The sequence below is a fragment of the Polyodon spathula genome, chromosome 7, assembly GCF_017654505.1.
Source record: "Polyodon spathula isolate WHYD16114869_AA chromosome 7, ASM1765450v1, whole genome shotgun sequence".
Lineage (NCBI taxonomy): Eukaryota > Metazoa > Chordata > Actinopteri > Acipenseriformes > Polyodontidae > Polyodon > Polyodon spathula.
In genome coordinates, this window is record NC_054540.1 from 26,640,583 (window position 1) to 26,658,583 (window position 18,001).

At 36.7% G+C, this 18,001-nt stretch overlaps 1 protein-coding gene across 1 annotated transcript in view; it reads left to right on the forward strand.

The window, feature by feature from the left end:
- The first annotated feature begins 7,304 nt into the window (after positions 1–7,304).
- The window catches only part of LOC121318451 (fatty acyl-CoA reductase 1-like), a 75,193-nt gene continuing 64,496 nt past the window's right edge, over positions 7,305–18,001 (forward strand). The window contains exon 1 of the mRNA XM_041255142.1: positions 7,305–7,434. The gene's annotated coding sequence lies outside the window, so the exon portion shown is untranslated. The remainder of the gene's footprint in view (positions 7,435–18,001) is intronic.

An 18,001-nucleotide genomic window follows, 5' to 3' on the forward strand; every position in this document is an offset into this window, starting at 1 on the left:
GCATTGCTGGTCACACGCTAGTTAGTCTGGCAGGACCACAGACAAAAACAAGCATGATTTAAAATACTGTATATTCAAATCTGCAGTACCAAAATTGCCACTAGGGGATGCTATTGAAATATTTAGGTGCTATTACAATTTTTTTTTATCGGGTCATTCTACAGAAATGGGAAAAATTGAGTCCCTGCCTCAAAATAGGGCATTTACATATTTAAAAAAAAAAAAAAAAGTTTTGTCGGATACAATATATATTTATTTAGCTGTTTTCATTAACATTTAGCAATTTTTTTTTTTTATGCAATATTAACATTTAAGGGTGATTTTTTTTTTTTTTTTTTTTTTATAAAAGTGCACTGTCTCGACCTCCAGCTCTTATACTTTCTCATCAAAACAAATGTATTTTATGGAATCATTTTAAAACATGACAATATTTTTTAAAAAGGAATGCTGTATCATAGTATAATGTTGAACTGGTATTTTAAAACACACTTTTTAGAAATGTTTTATACTAAATTATTTTTAAATATAAATTAATTAATTGCACAAAAGTATGACGAACAGGAAGGGCATTAATGCCCTTTAAGACCACTCCCATCTGCACTACAAGAAAATGGATTATACTGTAATGACCCAGGCACCATTCTGTGTCTGCTGGGCTTGTATGTTGTCCCATTGTTTGGTCTCGTCTGTCTTGTCCTGTGCATGTGTTGCATGTATTGCAAGGATGCCACCACGCCACTTAGAATGGGGAGAGGAGCGAGGGATGGATCGGGTTGGTCGGTCTGGGTGGAGTGGGCGGGAGCAGCAGGGGGGATATAAGAACCACCTGCGCCTGGGTGTGTGAAAACTTCGAGCGCTCAATGCCTGGAGGAACTGAGCAATCAGAATTCTAGTGAGAGATTAGGTGAGATTAGGTCTGTGAGAGTGAGAGACTGAAGACTGGGAGTGATGTGGGGCAAGAGCCCAAGGGAGAGTTAGAGCTCGAGAAAGTGAAAGCGGGGGTCAGTGGGTGAAGGAAGGAGTTAGGGTCTTTTATTGTTTTTGTGGAGTGGTCTTGGCCCGAACAAGGACTATGTTATTTCGATTAATAAATTGATTATTAATTGCACTTGGCAGTGCTCTACATCTTTTGCTTTATCATCAAGGGCACAGGTCATTACAATATATTGGAGTACATATTCCCTTGTAAGATGGCCTTGTGATTGAAATATTTGCCTATTAATAATAAATATTTAATATAAATATTTGCTCTATTTAACAGTGCCAAGATATTTAGTCAGTAAGGGGATTATGTAAGGTGAAATGATCAATAAAGGTCTCAACCCTACCAAATCCAACAGTGTAGAAATGCACACAATGAAGTGGCCAGGCAGTGCATAGCCTAATGCTCTTTTTTTTAGAGTAAAGCATTCTACACACCGGACGCGATGTGACAAGCAAATGTGTCGTACGGCACAACAGAAAAATTACTTCATTTTTAAAAATTCTGTGTACCAAGAGGACTTTGCTACCTTTCCTCTGACATATTATTTTGTTTGCTTTGATTATTGTGCTCCCCAAATCCCATACAGCATCTACTGCTCTCTGCACTCCTAACTCACCTCACCTCTGGACTGTAAGTGCAGACACTAAATAACGTGATGCACAGGCGGCGCTCATTGCAACCCTTTGTGCATCTTTGTGCGTGTTGAGTAATTTGTATTGCTCTTAAGTTTACATAGGCCACACTGTAAAATAATTGCCTGGATGCTTGGCAATTTGGATTTTGCAGCCACATCTTTTTGCACTACGCCTATCCTTACATCAGCCCCAATATGTTTTAAAGAATTCATAATTTCCAATCAAACCTATTTTGGAATCTGTGTAGTGTCATTATAAATGGTTTATTTCTTTACATATTTATTTTAAATCACTGTTTAAATCTTCCAGTGTCATTACCGTAACAAGCTGTCATTATTGAAACTATAACATCATTACTGTAACAAGCTGTCATTACTGTAACAATAGTTATTTTAGTGAATAAAAACCATTGGCAGGGGTGAAAGTTATATTAACAAAGGGTTAAGGGGTTCATATTTAAAAAAAACTAATATTGTTTTATATACTTTTAATTATAGTTAACATATTTTTTTAATTAAAAATACCAGTACCAAACTTGATAGAAGTGCCAAAAGTTAAAGTTTAACTTTAATTTTACTAGTCAATAAATATGAAAATCAAAGTATATCTTTTGAAAAATGAAATAAATATTTTCACTAATGTGTGATGTTATAATGCCTAATTGATTTTATGTATGTTTCTCTTTATACAACAGTTTTAGTTATGTTACGAGTAACGGCAATGACAGATTTATGTGGCAAAACATTTTTGAACAAAAATATTAAAAGAATACCATAAAAATTCAGCTCGACTGAGTTATGTTATATGCAGATAAGATTTTACTTACCTATATATATATATATAAATAAAAATTAGAACTGACAAAAAATAGAACCACAGCATTTATAATAAATGGTTGGCTCTGCACAAGAAGTGTGTTTGCAGAATGTAGTGTCCTTTGTGCAGTTCTTGTACACAGCAGATGTGTATGATCCCTTATTGTTAACAGCACTGAACACATCCATTAAATTATTATATTTTATTACTAGTCTAGCCTCAACACACCTACTAACCCCAACCTAATGGCATGCTGATAATTAGTGTAAACATGTGAGGAATTGATTCAATTTGCAAAGCAATGGTGTAAATACTAGCTTCCTGTGATTCTGCTACAACAGAGTGACTCATATAAATATCTATTATAGAATAAACACATTATTTCTCATGCACGTTGATTATTTGGTTTACAATACAAGATATCTGCTCTCCTTGGTCTCCCGTGGAGAGCAAGACATTCTCCCCAGGAGTTAGCAACCAATTAAAAATTTTATATGGTTAAGCTATGCTGGTGTTTGATTTGGAGACTGTTCAACCTGACCTTTTACATCTCAGACAGCCAGATAGGTCAGAGGTGATAGCATTAGAACATGCAAGTGTCTGATTTACTGCAATTAAACCAAGTTTCTAATATGAATTGGCTTTTGATGATCATTCCCACTTTTGCAACAAATTGGCACAGCAGGAATTGGAGACAAGTTATTTATGTCCAATAGAATATTGCATGGCGATGTCCCTCACCTGGATACAATGCTTTGCACACTTCTCAAGAAAAGTTAAATCCAATCTTATACTAATAACAACTGTTCAGATTGAAAATTGAACTGCCTAATGATAAATATATTATTTTTAAAAATGTTTTAATTATTGTGGTGGAGTCCTTTTGCATAAAAAACAAAAAGTCAGGAAGTAAAGTGCTCAAGCCAATTAAGAGAACTGCTGTACAGTATATTACATTGACTGGCTTTTACCAGAAGACATGATGTGTAGTAATTTCAAATAGCTGTTCACATTACAAATGAAGAATGTAACTCGGCAAACATCTTATTCTTATTAAAAGCATACTTGAAAACAAATTCAGCAGTAACTGCAGATAAGTTGATAGAAGGGCTACTGTCTAAGAGACCCCCCTTTAGGTCAGGAAAGTAATACTTATGGTAACTGCTTTTCTAAACAGGACTTCTTGCAGTATTCATGAGTCATCCACCTCTGGATTTTCTTTGAGATGTTCAATTTGAAACCAGTGGGACGAATAAGAGATTGGATGGATAATACAACAATAGGTTGCACTGTGGGGTAACATAGCATATAACAAAATATGCAGGTCACTTAAACAAAGTGGCCAGATTTACCAGGGTCTTTACACCAACTTTAAATCGCACAAATCTATTAAGAAACCTAGTACTAAACAACCCAGAAGGTTAAGGTAAGACCAGGAAAGTATCTGAAAGTGATTTATAACTTACTTATCGAATGTGCTAATTGCACTTTGGTGTAAAAATCCTGATAAATCTGGACCAAAGTATCTGAAAGTACTGTGGCTGTAAAAAAAGTGATTGAAACTAGCACATGTATTTCGTATTCTATGATTTTTACCACTGCACATGTGTCTTTGTCTTGTAACCTTCCTTGCCCCATGAACAATGTAACTAGTCTCCTGCTCTTCTCCTTAAAAACTGAATCTCACAGGGACCGGAATCTGTCATGGCAGTGCATCACACAACACGACCTGTTACTTTAACCAGAACTGACTGAGCAAGTGTGACTCAACTGACTTGTTCCTCTGGCAGTCCTAAATACCTTCACAGAGGTTACCGATGACCATGTCAAGACATTATGTATGGTCTGAATGCCAAAAATGAACCAAGTGGGACTTTCATGTAATGTAACCTCTATTTTAATGCACTTCACATCAGCTGCATCAATGCACATCATCCAAATGGCAAGCTGGTTCTGGCTTCTCTTCATACAGCCTCTGATTTATTAACTTTTTTTATCCCTGTAATTATCTATGGTGAAGACGACATCCATTTGCCGTGCTTGCCTGCGCTTTTATCTATATATGCAACAACCTCAAAACATTATACAGACAATGCATACTGTGTGCCCTGCCAAGATACTATTGCCCATAGTGATCCTTTTACAGAACAGTTAAAACTAAATAAAGGCTTTGTTTTTACTTTATCCAGTCTGTTCTGTTCAAACTGGACTTTCAGTGACTGCTGCTTAATTATTCTACTAACAACAAAAAATGTACCAGATGCATTTTGCCATTGCAGTTTGTTCATAACAAATGCTTTCTTAGTGTGTAGGACTGGTGGCACCGTGCCAGTCTCCTCTGGGTATGTCTGTGCCATGTCACTGTTAGCAGAAGAATGACGCAGTCCTTGTCAATAGTGTTCATAGTATGTGGTCTGTTCAGCAGGCACACTAGCATTTGACAAACAACATTCAGAACTGCACTAAAGGCTGCTAAATTCAAGTGTATTTGTTGTTTTAAAACAGAGAATGTCATGCTTTTGAAGATCTGTGAAATTCCAATCTCTCATTTAGAATATGTTTATTTCCTTTGTAAATTCTTGTTCAAGCATAAATCTAGTCCATCTTTCATTTATTTATTAATTTTTTAAATTTAAATTAACAAGCGAGACCTAGCTAAGAAAAGAGGCACTCCAGCGTGCTCCATAGCCATTGGGTTTTTTTCTATTTGCTTTTAGAAGCAGGACTTCAACCTTTCTTGAAAGACGTTCAGGGTGTATTTTTAAATTACTATCCTGCAAAAGATTTACAACTTAGGTTTTGTATATATTTATTTATTTATTTTAACAATGTCACCATATATTTTTACTGTCACAGTCAGTAAGCCTAGTTTTCTTTTGTGTTTTTGCTGAAGCTGAAAATCTAACTCGTGTGAAGTACTCTGTTTACAGTAGCATCGTATTGAGTACTCTGGTTTTACGGCACTGCAGTACACAAAATAATTATGCGTTTTTATTTTGTTTAATAAGCTTGACGTCTATAGATGTCCACTAGAAAATCAATTAAAATGATTATATAAAAAGTTTTTCGATTTCTTTTTTAACCGTTAAAAGCACTATACAGGCATGACATACAGTAATTACAAAATAAGGAATAGAGTGACAATAGAGAGTCTATTTTAATGATCTAAACTGTGTGATATACTGTAATTACAGCCATCCTAAACCTAATAATCCAATTCTGCTTTAATTTGTATCTCTATTCCTCACAACTGATTTGTGCTTGACTACTCTAATTTTTTTTTTTACTGTACATATCACAACTGTTATTGGAAAAGCTATTCTGAATCAAATTACAAAAATTCACATTCCAAGTGAAGAATATTACAAGCAAGCAGATTATACGTCTTTTTTTACAGTTCTTGCTTGTCCTGAATCCGGGCTACATTTCATTGAAAACTGTTTACATTTACAGCAAACATCATTCAAGGAATATAGACTTCAATTAAATACTTACCTGTCTATTAAATATCTAGAAGTGATGTTTCTATAACAACTGTATTCTGGAACAAAGCCACAGTCATTTTTAAAAATGTATTTATGATAGCAGACCCTGTTTAAATACTGCAGCTGCTAAGTATTTTAACATACTGATCTCTTTACTCATTTTAGTCTGTAAAAGTATTTTAAATGATGATGGTAGTCAGATGATTAAAATAGTTCCCAGCATCACTGTTTAAACATCAAATAATTTCTCTTTTGTTTTACCATAGAACCAAAAGCTATCAATATGCTTACATCCAATAGGAACTTCCACTGCACAATGACTGCATGCTTTGGTGTGCTCGCTTTTGTAAATTGCAGTTGCTGGCTCAAGGATTGAAGTGAATAAGATCGCTGTGATAGCAGAGTGAGTATCATGGTGTATTATGAAATTAATAAAATACAAATGTTGAAATGTTTACCTTTACAGTCATTAGCCTAAAATTGTATGTACAACAAATCAAAGTGAGGTGGATAATATGGCATTTCCAAAATGATGGAAATCGGTAACTATGAATAAAATAACTTAAAATGACCTGTAAGCAACTTCAGTAATGATTACAGGCGATTGTTTCCCGCATATTGATTAAACCCTTTTTTTTTTGGGATGGCTTTGAGAGTAATGGGGTTTAGGTCTTAATTAAACTGATACATTGTCCCTTTTTTCTCGTAACTTATGACATAGCAGTCACATTTAAGAACATAAGAATATAAGAAAGGTTACAAACGAGAGGAGGCCATTCGGCCCATCTTGCTTGTTTGGTTGTTAGTAGCTTATTGATCCCAGAATCTCATCAAGCAGTGTCTTGAAGGATCCCAGGGTGTCAGCTTCAACAACATTACTGGGGAGTTGGTTCCAGGCTCTTACAATTCTCTGTGTAAAAAAGTGTTCCTATTTTCTGTTTTGAACGCCCCTATATCTATTCTCCATTTGTGACCCGTGGTCCTTGTTTCTTTTTTCTGGTCGAAAAAGCAAATATATATATATATATATATATATATATATATATATATATATATATATATATATATATATATGTGTGTGTGTGTGTGTGTGTGTGTGTATGTGTGTGTGTGTGTATATACGTATGTGTATGTGTGTGTGTGTGTGTGTGTTTTTATACAATATATACAATGTATCATGGGGATTACAATAATACTAGAAATTTGCAAAATGTACCAATAAAGCCACCATATTAATAACGGGATTATCTGACATATTTTAAAGCCAATTTATTGCTCTGTCTGAAAGCAGCGCTGCCTGCTTGTCAGGGGTTGGCTGACAGCATGGTTTGACTTACACACGCGCGGAACCTAGTGAGACATACTGGATAGTGGGAAGGGGGGGAAGGGGTGTTAGAATAAGCCTGCAGTCTCTCAGCTCGCTCTCGTTTTGATCTCTGACATCTCTGTTAAAACATATACAGGGAAGAAAAATCCCGGGCAGGAAACAACCCCAATCACACCCATGATCACGGTAAGATACCATGTTTTCTTTTTCTCCACGCTCGATTCTTCGCGAGGAATGAAGGGTGTTTTTAAAATGAATATTTGCTCTTAGGGTGCTCCTTGTACATTCTATTACAGAATTACCACTGTACCGTCCTACAGTACATTTATATTGTTTTGTATATTCTACAGCGATACTGGGAAATAGCAAAAATATACGATTTTATGTTATAAATAGATAATGTGGTATTTTGCATGTTAGGGTGCCCCATTTGGAAAATTAATAATGCCGTCGTTTTGTCTTTACATCATTAATACACATATTGAATGTAATTTTATTTCATAATGCATATCAGTCACAAGTACATTGATTGTTTTTTTCAACTTGCAAATTATTGTTTCAATGCAACGGCAACAGTAATATTATATATAAACCAGCAGTATTGTGCCGTAAACACTCACGTTTTCATTTGTGTGCGCTTTCAAGCGCAGTTCTGTGTGTGGAGTGTGCGGTGGCAAGGGCATGGTCCTGCTAATCCACAACAGTGTATCTATCGTCCATGTGGCGGTTTTGCATCGCGGGTCTGAACAAAGCAGAAAATAGATTGTTATACCCACTGCGTTCACAGTACATTTACTATACAGTTTATTATGTTCATTGAATCTAAAATCTGCAACAAAGGGGCGCGTATATTCTTCCATTCCCTTCCCGTTTCAAATAAGACCGTGCACTTCTAGTTTTGACAGGACACTGTGATGCTGTAAAGCTAATTTATGTGACAGACTGAGCTTTGCTTCACTGCTCAGCAACATATAATGTAAATTACTGTGGTAGGGCACGACACTGAAGAAGTAGTAAAAAGGGATAATAGCGGAGTGCTCTACTCTTCCAGGGCAAAGATGACCGAGTTTCAACTAATGTTTTCACCTGCAATGGTCCAGCAAGAGTTCTCGTCAGTATGCAACCTTATTCTGTGATCTGTCACGTAATTAGTGATATCTTCAAATAAGCTTTCATGGGACAAAAATCTTTTTATGGGCTTTCTCGTATAGGTCCAGATACACTCTGCAATGAATATAGACTGGAAATACTTTGCTACTGTATAGAAATACGTTCTACATACAAAATGCCAAAAGCTTATTGAATATAAAAGGCCATTGTTTTCCCAGTCCAAAGAGAAATAAAATGTGTTGATATTTTACAGGCATGCCTGGTCATGGCACAAAAGAGCTTATGCCACTGAGGAACTATTTGAATGACTACCCATCTCTCAACCCCTAAACAGACAGTGTAACAGGTTAGATCAGGAGTACCCAGCTGACCACAACTTGGAGGGACAAAAGAACCACAGATTGTTCATATTGGAACAGGTATCAACCTATCTTGGGGATCTAGGTACTTATTGATGCTTCAATTAAATGTTTACAGTCCAGCAACCACTACGTTTTTGAATCTGCAGATTCAGTTTAGAATGACCAACTAGTACGCTTCAATAACATATATCTTTATACACCACAATTCGTTTATGCAGCTTTCTAGGACATTGCTTTGCAACACTATATGAAAACAGCCATCATTATCTCGGCATAAGACATTCAATGGGCTGGAAACTGTTTTAAACTGTGTGTTTTTAACAAAAAGGGTGCCTTAGCATTCCACCTGTTAGCATTAACAAACCTGTGCTTGGCACATATGGAATTACACATAGGACGAACCTCCCACATATAAAAATATTAACTTAGACTTTAAATAATAATACAAAACTGTATTATCTTGTTTTATTAGTACTTCTATTGTAAATTAATTAGGAGTAGTGGCCTATATCTTGAAAAGCAGTATTCATCTCTGTGCCAGTGTTGCATTACCTTAAGGGAGCCACCAGGGGCAATGCAGACACGGACAAGAAATACCAAAGAGTTGATACTTTGACAACTTACATCAGGTCTCCTTTGACTTTTTGAAATGGGCCATTTTATGCAGTATGCCATGAATTCCAAGAAGAGATGTGAACAGCAGGCATAGGCAACTCTGACCCTTCCAAATCAGAGATAATGGTATTAATTATTTAATTGAACCTAATAAGCCTCCAGCCAGGTCCCCATGCAGTTTAATTTCATTAAACCTGTTACACCTGTAGAACGGCCCTCCAGCACCAGTTTTCTCTGCTTAACAGTATACTGTTGTCAAGTTGGTGGCTATTATAAGATTGCCCCATTCCAGGGTCCCTGGGTGGCTCACCTGGTAAAAATACAGCTGTGTGGTGTGCAGGGTGAGTCATACAGTGCAGGTTCGCATCCTGGCTGTGCGGAGTTGCTGGTTTTCGTTGGGAATTCCAAAGGGTTAGGGAGGCAAAATCAGCAGGGACTGCTTTTCTTTGCACTGCAGTGCACACTGCTAGCCAGGCACCCAGTGAGGAGGCTGGCATGGCCATGGACACCCGCTGAACCGTCAAATCTCAGCTGCAGTGAGGGTAATTGGGGTAAAATAATTGGGCACACTTTTATGTCACAATTATGTTAGACGAGGGAACGAGTAGGTTCAGTAGCTTGATCTACCAATAATATCTCAAGCTGCAGCCTGACCAAACTGAAAAAAATATATCTGTACAATGTAAACTGCGTGAGAGGTAACTACACAATTACAATTTTGTTCAAGTAACTTGTAACTGAAAGAGATTACTTTTAAAAAGTAACATCCCAAGACTGACTGACTACTTTTTTCTGTATGGCAAACTCTTTGCTTGAGGCTCTGAAATGTTTGGAAACAGTCAATAAACCTTAATTGAAACATGTAACCCATAAATGTTTGCTATTTGAGACATGGATAACATCTACTCCTTTATTGCCGCCTTTATAACATTCTCCACCTGCCAGTTCTTTGTATGCAGTACATGGCAGCAAACCTGTCTCTCTATGTGAAGGACATCCTTCACTCAGAATGGACTGTAGTCTGTTGCCATGGCAGGAGTGGAGCTCTGTTAGCTCACTCTCCATGGAAATGTAATTGCATTTGATCGCAAGCTAATTTAAAAGCATAAATCAAGCAAAGCCATGTAAGTAGTGTAAGATCTGCAGCTACTACAGAAAAGAATATTCAAAGGAACCGTAACACATGCAAAGTAACACATAATAACACAGTGATGTAGCATGATGCTGTCTGCAAGGTGTCTGATTTGAGGACTGTCCAACATTTCTAGACACTAGCCTAGATAACCATGCACAAAAGCCAGTCTGGAATGGAAATGTTTTAAGGATAAATAATAAGTCTCTAGTCTTAACAATCCCACTACTCAAATAAAAGCCATGACGAAAATTAGATTTGAGATAAGTATTTCATTTGTATCCTTTTCTCATGCAAATACATGCAAGTGTCATTCGCTGTCTTGCTGAGGCCTGTCATTGGCAATGTCCCAAGCGGTCAGAGGTTGCCACACTAGATCACATCTTGGTGGTTTGGAAACAGAAACATGTACAGGTGGAACTGGATGACCTGTGTCCATAACCAATTGGGCCTGGTACATACAATGTGGTTGGCGAGACAATTATATTAACAAACTGCACTCGCTGTGGTTGTTTGTTGTACACACACGCCTTTCATTACTGAAGTGAGTGCACTCCCTGTTCAAACAAACCTCTGAACTCAGACCACCATTACATGTCATTTGTCAGGTTTGTGTGGTCGGCAGCATGGAGGCTGTGTTTTTGTTTATGCTTTTGGAAGAAAGTACAGTACGTAATCGATTGAGAGCTCATCAAGCACAGCTATGCTCTTTTCTGCAAAACCAGCGGAGACGCCATTTTGCTTTTTCTGCACTGCTAAATACAGTGGTGATGATCTGCAGTACCATGAAAGTAGATCGAAACATTTAGTTGCAGTCGCACAGTGGCTTTGGGGACATGAATTGTCACATATTATTTTATTTATGTTGCAATATATATATTGCAACAGAATATTATAATAGAATAATATTATACAACTGTACTTTGATTAAATAAAAAAAGTATATTATATGTATGCCCTATTTACCATTGTTATGAATTTACTGTTCATCAATATTACAAAATCAACTTGGCTTATCCGACACCTATGTTTTTTAGCCACGTTTATCACACTGACAACCTACTGTGGTTGTTTTAGTGCAGTTTTATACACACAAACACACACACAAACACACACAGTTGCTGTGCATTAACTATCTGAACTGAATTAATAACTGAACTTGCTACTTGTTCCAAACAGGATTAACTAGTGCGGTTGTCGCTGCCTTTTGCAACCAAACTCTGTGTATTTAAACCATATTAAGAGCAAAATTCCCAACCGCATTTAAGTTGTGTGTGTACAAGGCCCTAGTTAGTAGCATGTATTAACAGGATTAGTCTTTAAAATTGTCAAGGTGCTACCTTGCTAGTATTTGGACTAATTCGCAGTTTAAGTTGTGGACCATAATTGGAACATGTGCGTAATAAACGTTTCAAAATGAATACACTCAGACCCCGATTTATAAAAGGATTGCGTGTGTTTTATGTAAAACAGGCGCTGAGGGTTCTGAATTCTTGGATGGGATTTATAAAACACACACAATGGCGTAAACACGTAATTAATATGTGATTTGCGGGGGCAATGTCTCTGTGTGCTTTAGCCCCCCTCGATGCATATGTAATTCTGTATATGCATATGGGAGGGGAAAGCTCTGAAAAGCAGGCATTAATTTACCGCAGAGAGACAGTAGGCTATATAAAAGGCAAGGTGATGTGGGAGACTTGTCTGCAGCAAGAAGGAGACATCGTTTTCAAGGACAAAGAAACATTTAATAACATTTTGCAAAGAGCTAATTTTGTCAGTTTGTAAATTGCGGTTTATAATACAGTATTGTTTTGCAAAATCCAATTTTCAATGCATGTTTCATAGCTTACATGACGAAAAAGAAAGTCTGCAAATAGAGAATATAGAATCCATGTAAAAAAAAAAAAGGTTCTTAAAAGCACCTAAAAAGCCTCCCCACAGTGGTAAAGCAAGGTTCTAACGAGAGCCTTTACTTCTAGAGTGCAGGCATTATTATAAGAACGGTGGAGGAGATTAAGAAAAGATGGAACGATATTCTGAGGAGCACAAAAGAAAAAGTCTTATATACAATGAGGGCTCGTCCTCCACTGTTATTATATTAATGCCTACAGAATTTATGTGATGTAATACGGCATTCTGGTGTTTAACAATACTGGTTCAGGTACTTAGTTTGTAGCTAGAGTGCGGCCGTACTGAACATGCACATTACATGGCTTTTTATGGTCGGTTTTTCTCCTTTAGGTAGTAGTAGGGTGTGTGCTTCAGTTAAATCTTGATATGATTTACCGTAGAGATGAGTCATCTTCAGTGAATTACAGCTAGCTGTATCAAAGTTATAGAATGTAATCTATTGTTTACTCCAGGCAAATAGAGGTGCAAGCTTTATCTGTCTATATCTGTATAAAGCAGCCCCTTGTGTGTGCTTTTGTTGCCAATGGAACAGTTCTAGATTTACCTAAATTAAAATGTACTATGAGATAAAAGAGCGTGGTTTTTCGGTAACCAGGGTAGATGACGCATTGGTTCTCTCATGGCAACTAACTTGCCATGTTGAATGTTGCATGCTGTGCAAAGAAAAGGTATCTACTACTGCATAACAAATGTGCAAAGTAAAGAATGAAAAAAATATGTAATAGGCAGTGTTAATATTGAATTAATAATATAATATATACTTCGGGCCTCGTTTACGAACGTTTACTATGCGCAAAACACGAATGACTGAAAGAATGCTGCTGCAAAGTGGAGATCATAGGCGGCAGAAGCGGTGTACGATTGCTGAAATAATTCAGCTTCATTTTAAAATAATATTTGATTATCTACGTGTCCTATAACAACATGCAGGATGGTTTGTTTTGTATTACATGTAGGATAGACAAAAAAAGCCTGCTAGATATTCATTTGATTTTATGCACTATGAACTGTTTAAGCCCATTGTATATTTTTACATAATATAATGTGTACAGAGAACATGTTAATGTTATTTGAATATACCCTCATATGGATTAGGGATTACTAAACAAACATAAATCGATTGAAAACATACAGATGCATCTAGGGCCTAGTAGAGGAGACCGAGGAGAGTTGAAAACACAGGAAGCTTTTAACACCTTGAATTTCTCCAATCACAAGCAAGCTAGAGTGCCATCACTTACTCGGAACATGCTTAATTCAGGTCTCTGTCTGCATGTGGAAGAGGAGCTGTCTGACAAAGCCCTGAGATCTTAGCTACTAAAATAGTTTTGTTGTTTCTTGCTGGAACATGAGGTTTAGCAATGCCTCCCTGGGTTACACCTTTAGCTGAACTATGTTTGGGCACATGTGTCTTGTACTGAAGGAAACAAAATGTTCATTTATCACAATTGTGACTCAGACTGACATTCTTGCTTGATAAGGCCTAGAATTTTAGGGATGTGAGTATTTACATTTTTCAATAAAGATACTCAGTTTTTGAGTTAAATAAAAACAAACATATTTGCTTCATGTGAAAATGGATCTTATTCAATAAAACATTCAATCTTGAGTTGAATTAAATGTGTTGCTGTTTATTTAATTATTCTTCACAGAATGTTACATCTGACCCCATCCCGTTCCAACTGGCCATGGCCATGGGGTCAATTCTAACGTCAGACACCTTGCATTTCAAGCCCTCTTGCCACATGTATATCAGCTCTTAAAACAGGATAACTGTGGGGATTGGTAGAGGACAGATGTAAGTTGTTTGTGTCAAAGTCTGGAGAGAAAGGTTAAAGATGTTACAACTGTCCCCGGTCTGCCTTACTTCAATTGTAGTCCTGAGAAGTGTGCATTATACTTGTGCACAGTGTGGAGTAGTGGTTAGGGCTCTGGACTGTTGACTGGGTGGTGGTGGATTCAATGGGTACCAGAATTTCTATGTAACTTAACTAATTGTAACTTGCTTTGGAAAAAAGTGCCAAATAAATAATTATTATACAATTATGATAAATAGGTGAAAGCACAATAGTGTTAATGGAAAACCCGCCCGAACCGATCTTTATTTCACATACTTTACGATAAATACCTACCTTTACTCATAAAACCGTCCGGAACAATCGGTTCCAAAGTTAAATTTGGGATGAAAATGATGCACATAATAAAACTAAGCGAGTATTTAGGTGCATGCCAATTCATATATAAAAAGTGGTGTGGAAATTATGCTAGATTACACCAAAGTGTTTATTGAATAAATATGTTCAGTGCAGGGTTTGGACAACAATATAGATACATTTGCTATCACACTTTTATCATCATTGTCTACTTCTTTCAGGGACATGAGGGATGGTACTGTGCTATCAGAATGGCTAAAAGTAATCACATTTGAGTCTGTTCCTAACTTGTAATTTTGCACTGGTCAACAAACGGGAATATGTACAGTGTGACATAAATCAACAGAGGCACAATTAAACACACACTAGACATTACATTATGTGTGTCTTATTTACAGCTAATAACGGTGTGGATTATAATTAAATAGTCTCTGAATAAAACTTGATGGTATCTGAAGGTCAGTTTGCCAGTATAATTATAAATGCAGTGGGGTTTATATTCAGGATACATGTTTTGACTGTAAAGAGGAGAACCGTTGCTGTTTTTTTGCTACTGTATGCAGGAACCACGTCAAGTCACTTTCAGCTTGCTGGCTTTTTCAACATTACCACATTAAAGCCATATTATGAATAGCATTAAGGATGCTGGTGAATGAGAAATAAGTTAACCCTCTGAAACATATAAGGGTAGATGTAATAAGATAAGGGTCAGTTGCGGTGCAAACCACAGTTTGCATTTTCGTTATGACAATTCACAAAGGGCACATTTTGTCATATGTGCTAAGAAAAAATATGTTAATGAAGAGAGCCGCAATATACTAATTTAATGCAAGGGGGCAAAAATCAAAATAACATTGTTTTTGTTAAATGTAAATGTCATCTGTACAATGCATTCTGTTCAGTCTTCATTTATTTTAATACTATTATATATATATATATATATATATATATATATATATATATAAAATGAAAGGCAGTTTAATCCTGTCAGACTCCTATCTCCTGAGAATTTCTGCAGGAACGCCCAGAATTGCATATTCATTTGAGGCTAAAGTGCAAATAAGAACTGCGGTTGCAAAGCATTCGTTAAAATGATGCTAACAGTGTTGCGTTTGTTTAGTACATTTCATGCTACACTTCCAACTGGTGTGTATGTGGTTTGCAATGATTGCGACAGATGCAACACTTTAGCGCCTCTACCCCACAGTATTATAGACATCTTTCATATCATTTCATATAATTGTGCTCCTGTATATTGCTTCACATCTGAATGGTAACACAGATTTCTTATTGATTTATTGATTTCAATCTAATTATTCAGGGGATGCGTGAGGTGCAAGAGCAGCAATACAGATCAATTAAAAACACACAGTAATGAGCAATAAACAGGTGCATGAGAGCCTTTCAAATGACCAGAGTCAGTCAGTAACACACAGGGATACTGACATCTAATGTAGTGCTTGGTTACTGTATAATTGCATCATTTTAAACAAACCCTTTAATTATTTTTTCTTTTCATTTTGACTTTACAGAATGCTATCTGTGTTTTAAGAAGCTATACACGTGAATCTCGGCATGACTTTTCTGACAGGTGTGTTAAATGAATGCAGTTTCTTTGAACACACTGTGGCGGCTTGAAAAGATTCTGATGGGATTTGGGAGTTGATGCAGTTTTTCCAATATATGTCAGATGGAGTACATAAACAAGGGTGTGGTAGACCCTTCTTTTAAATCATCTTGACAACCTTAGTCAACACTCATTTGCTTCTACTGATGGTCATTTTTGCCTGTATTTCCAATCATCATAATGCTGTAGGGAGCTACAGTACATTAAGCAGCAGAAATAGACTTGAATAAACATATCTTTAGGCAGAGTCGTGTCCTTTTGCAGAGGGCAAGCTTTGCATCCTTGTGGCAAAATGCCCGCCCCTGTGTGTATTTTGTGTTATATGTTGGGTGTTAATGTTGATGTATAGTCATTGGTGCACAGGATATAAACGGGTCTGTGTAACACAAGTGCATATTTTTATTTAGGCACAAGGATTGCACAGCACTTCACGTGCAAGTAAAAAGTAATATGTGAGCACGGGGAATTGCACTTTATTAATTCACGCGCAGTTGTACCGTGACTCCAATTGAATGATTGATTAGCAATTGAATCTCAGTACAGCTGCATAAAAGCAGCATGTTTTCACCCACTCGGGGTTGTGTGTTCAGTGAGTGGAGAATGGGATTGGAGACGGAGGTAATTGTAATAGTATTAAGTGAAATAGAAGCTCAACGTGTTTTGTTTTGTGTTAGTCCGTTTTGTTTGTCTCTTTGTTTTGGCTGCCAGTGCCGTGTCATGTTTTTGTCCTGTTTTATTTTATAATAATAAACTGCGCAGCAGCGCATCCATTTATCATTTACGCTCTCAGTACTGTGTGTTTCTTCTGGTCTGACTTCCCCACTACAGCCGTCTTTGTCACAATCCTCCAGTCTTCCTCTAACGTTTTTGGCCATGTACAATTACAGTGCAGTATGTGTAAACCTCATGATGTCAAGGGTGGGATCATTTTGTTTTCTTGTCATTTACTTACTCCAAAATGTAAAACACAAAGACTGCTGATTAAACCAAAGACTAATGCATAAACCTAGAAATGTGCATGTTGTATGACCTAGTCCACAGTCCATTAGTGACAGAGCCTAGCCCTTGTTCTCTCTGCAGGTTGCATTCTGAATACCAAGAGATTTAAAAGCAGTGTATATTGTTGCTGACACAGAAAGCTTCATGAGGAAAGTTGCGGCTAAGAGCCTTAAGAACCATCTCATTTTAATTTTCTAAATCTTTATCGTTCAGTGCCTTTAAGTGCCCTCTCTCGGCAACAGTATGACTATCAGCAAATTTTCATTTTCCATCGATCACTGCTATGGTCTGCTATGAAGATTGCCTATTATTGGCACGTAAAAAGACTCTCAGAGACAGATATGTGTATTTGTAAACATGATTTTCTTAAAATGGCCACATTACTGCTGTGTATAGATATTCTTGTCTAGTTAAAGTGATGCATTTGTGTGAGAGGGAATCATTTTAGCAGGGTATTTGTATATATAAAAAAAGAAAAAACAGCATGCTGTGCCATATGTCACATGATTTCACCAGAAAAGTCTAGTCAGCAACAACAGCAGATCTAAAAACAGTACGAATATCTATCTATCTATCTATCTATCTATCTATCTATCTATCTATCTATCTATCTATCTATCATTCAAGGGTGAGGATTTTAACGCCAGTATCAGCAAGTCTTTCTTGCAGCAGAATGGCTATTTGGGGCACTTTCTCTTCTTTCTGACTCAATGGTTTTTGATACTATCTTTCAGTGGTTAAGGGAATGAAATACCTAAGGTTAGTGGATGAGCTTTCATTATTTCACAGCAATAGCACTATACATTGAAACCCACTCAGCATAGTAAGAATAATAAGGAGT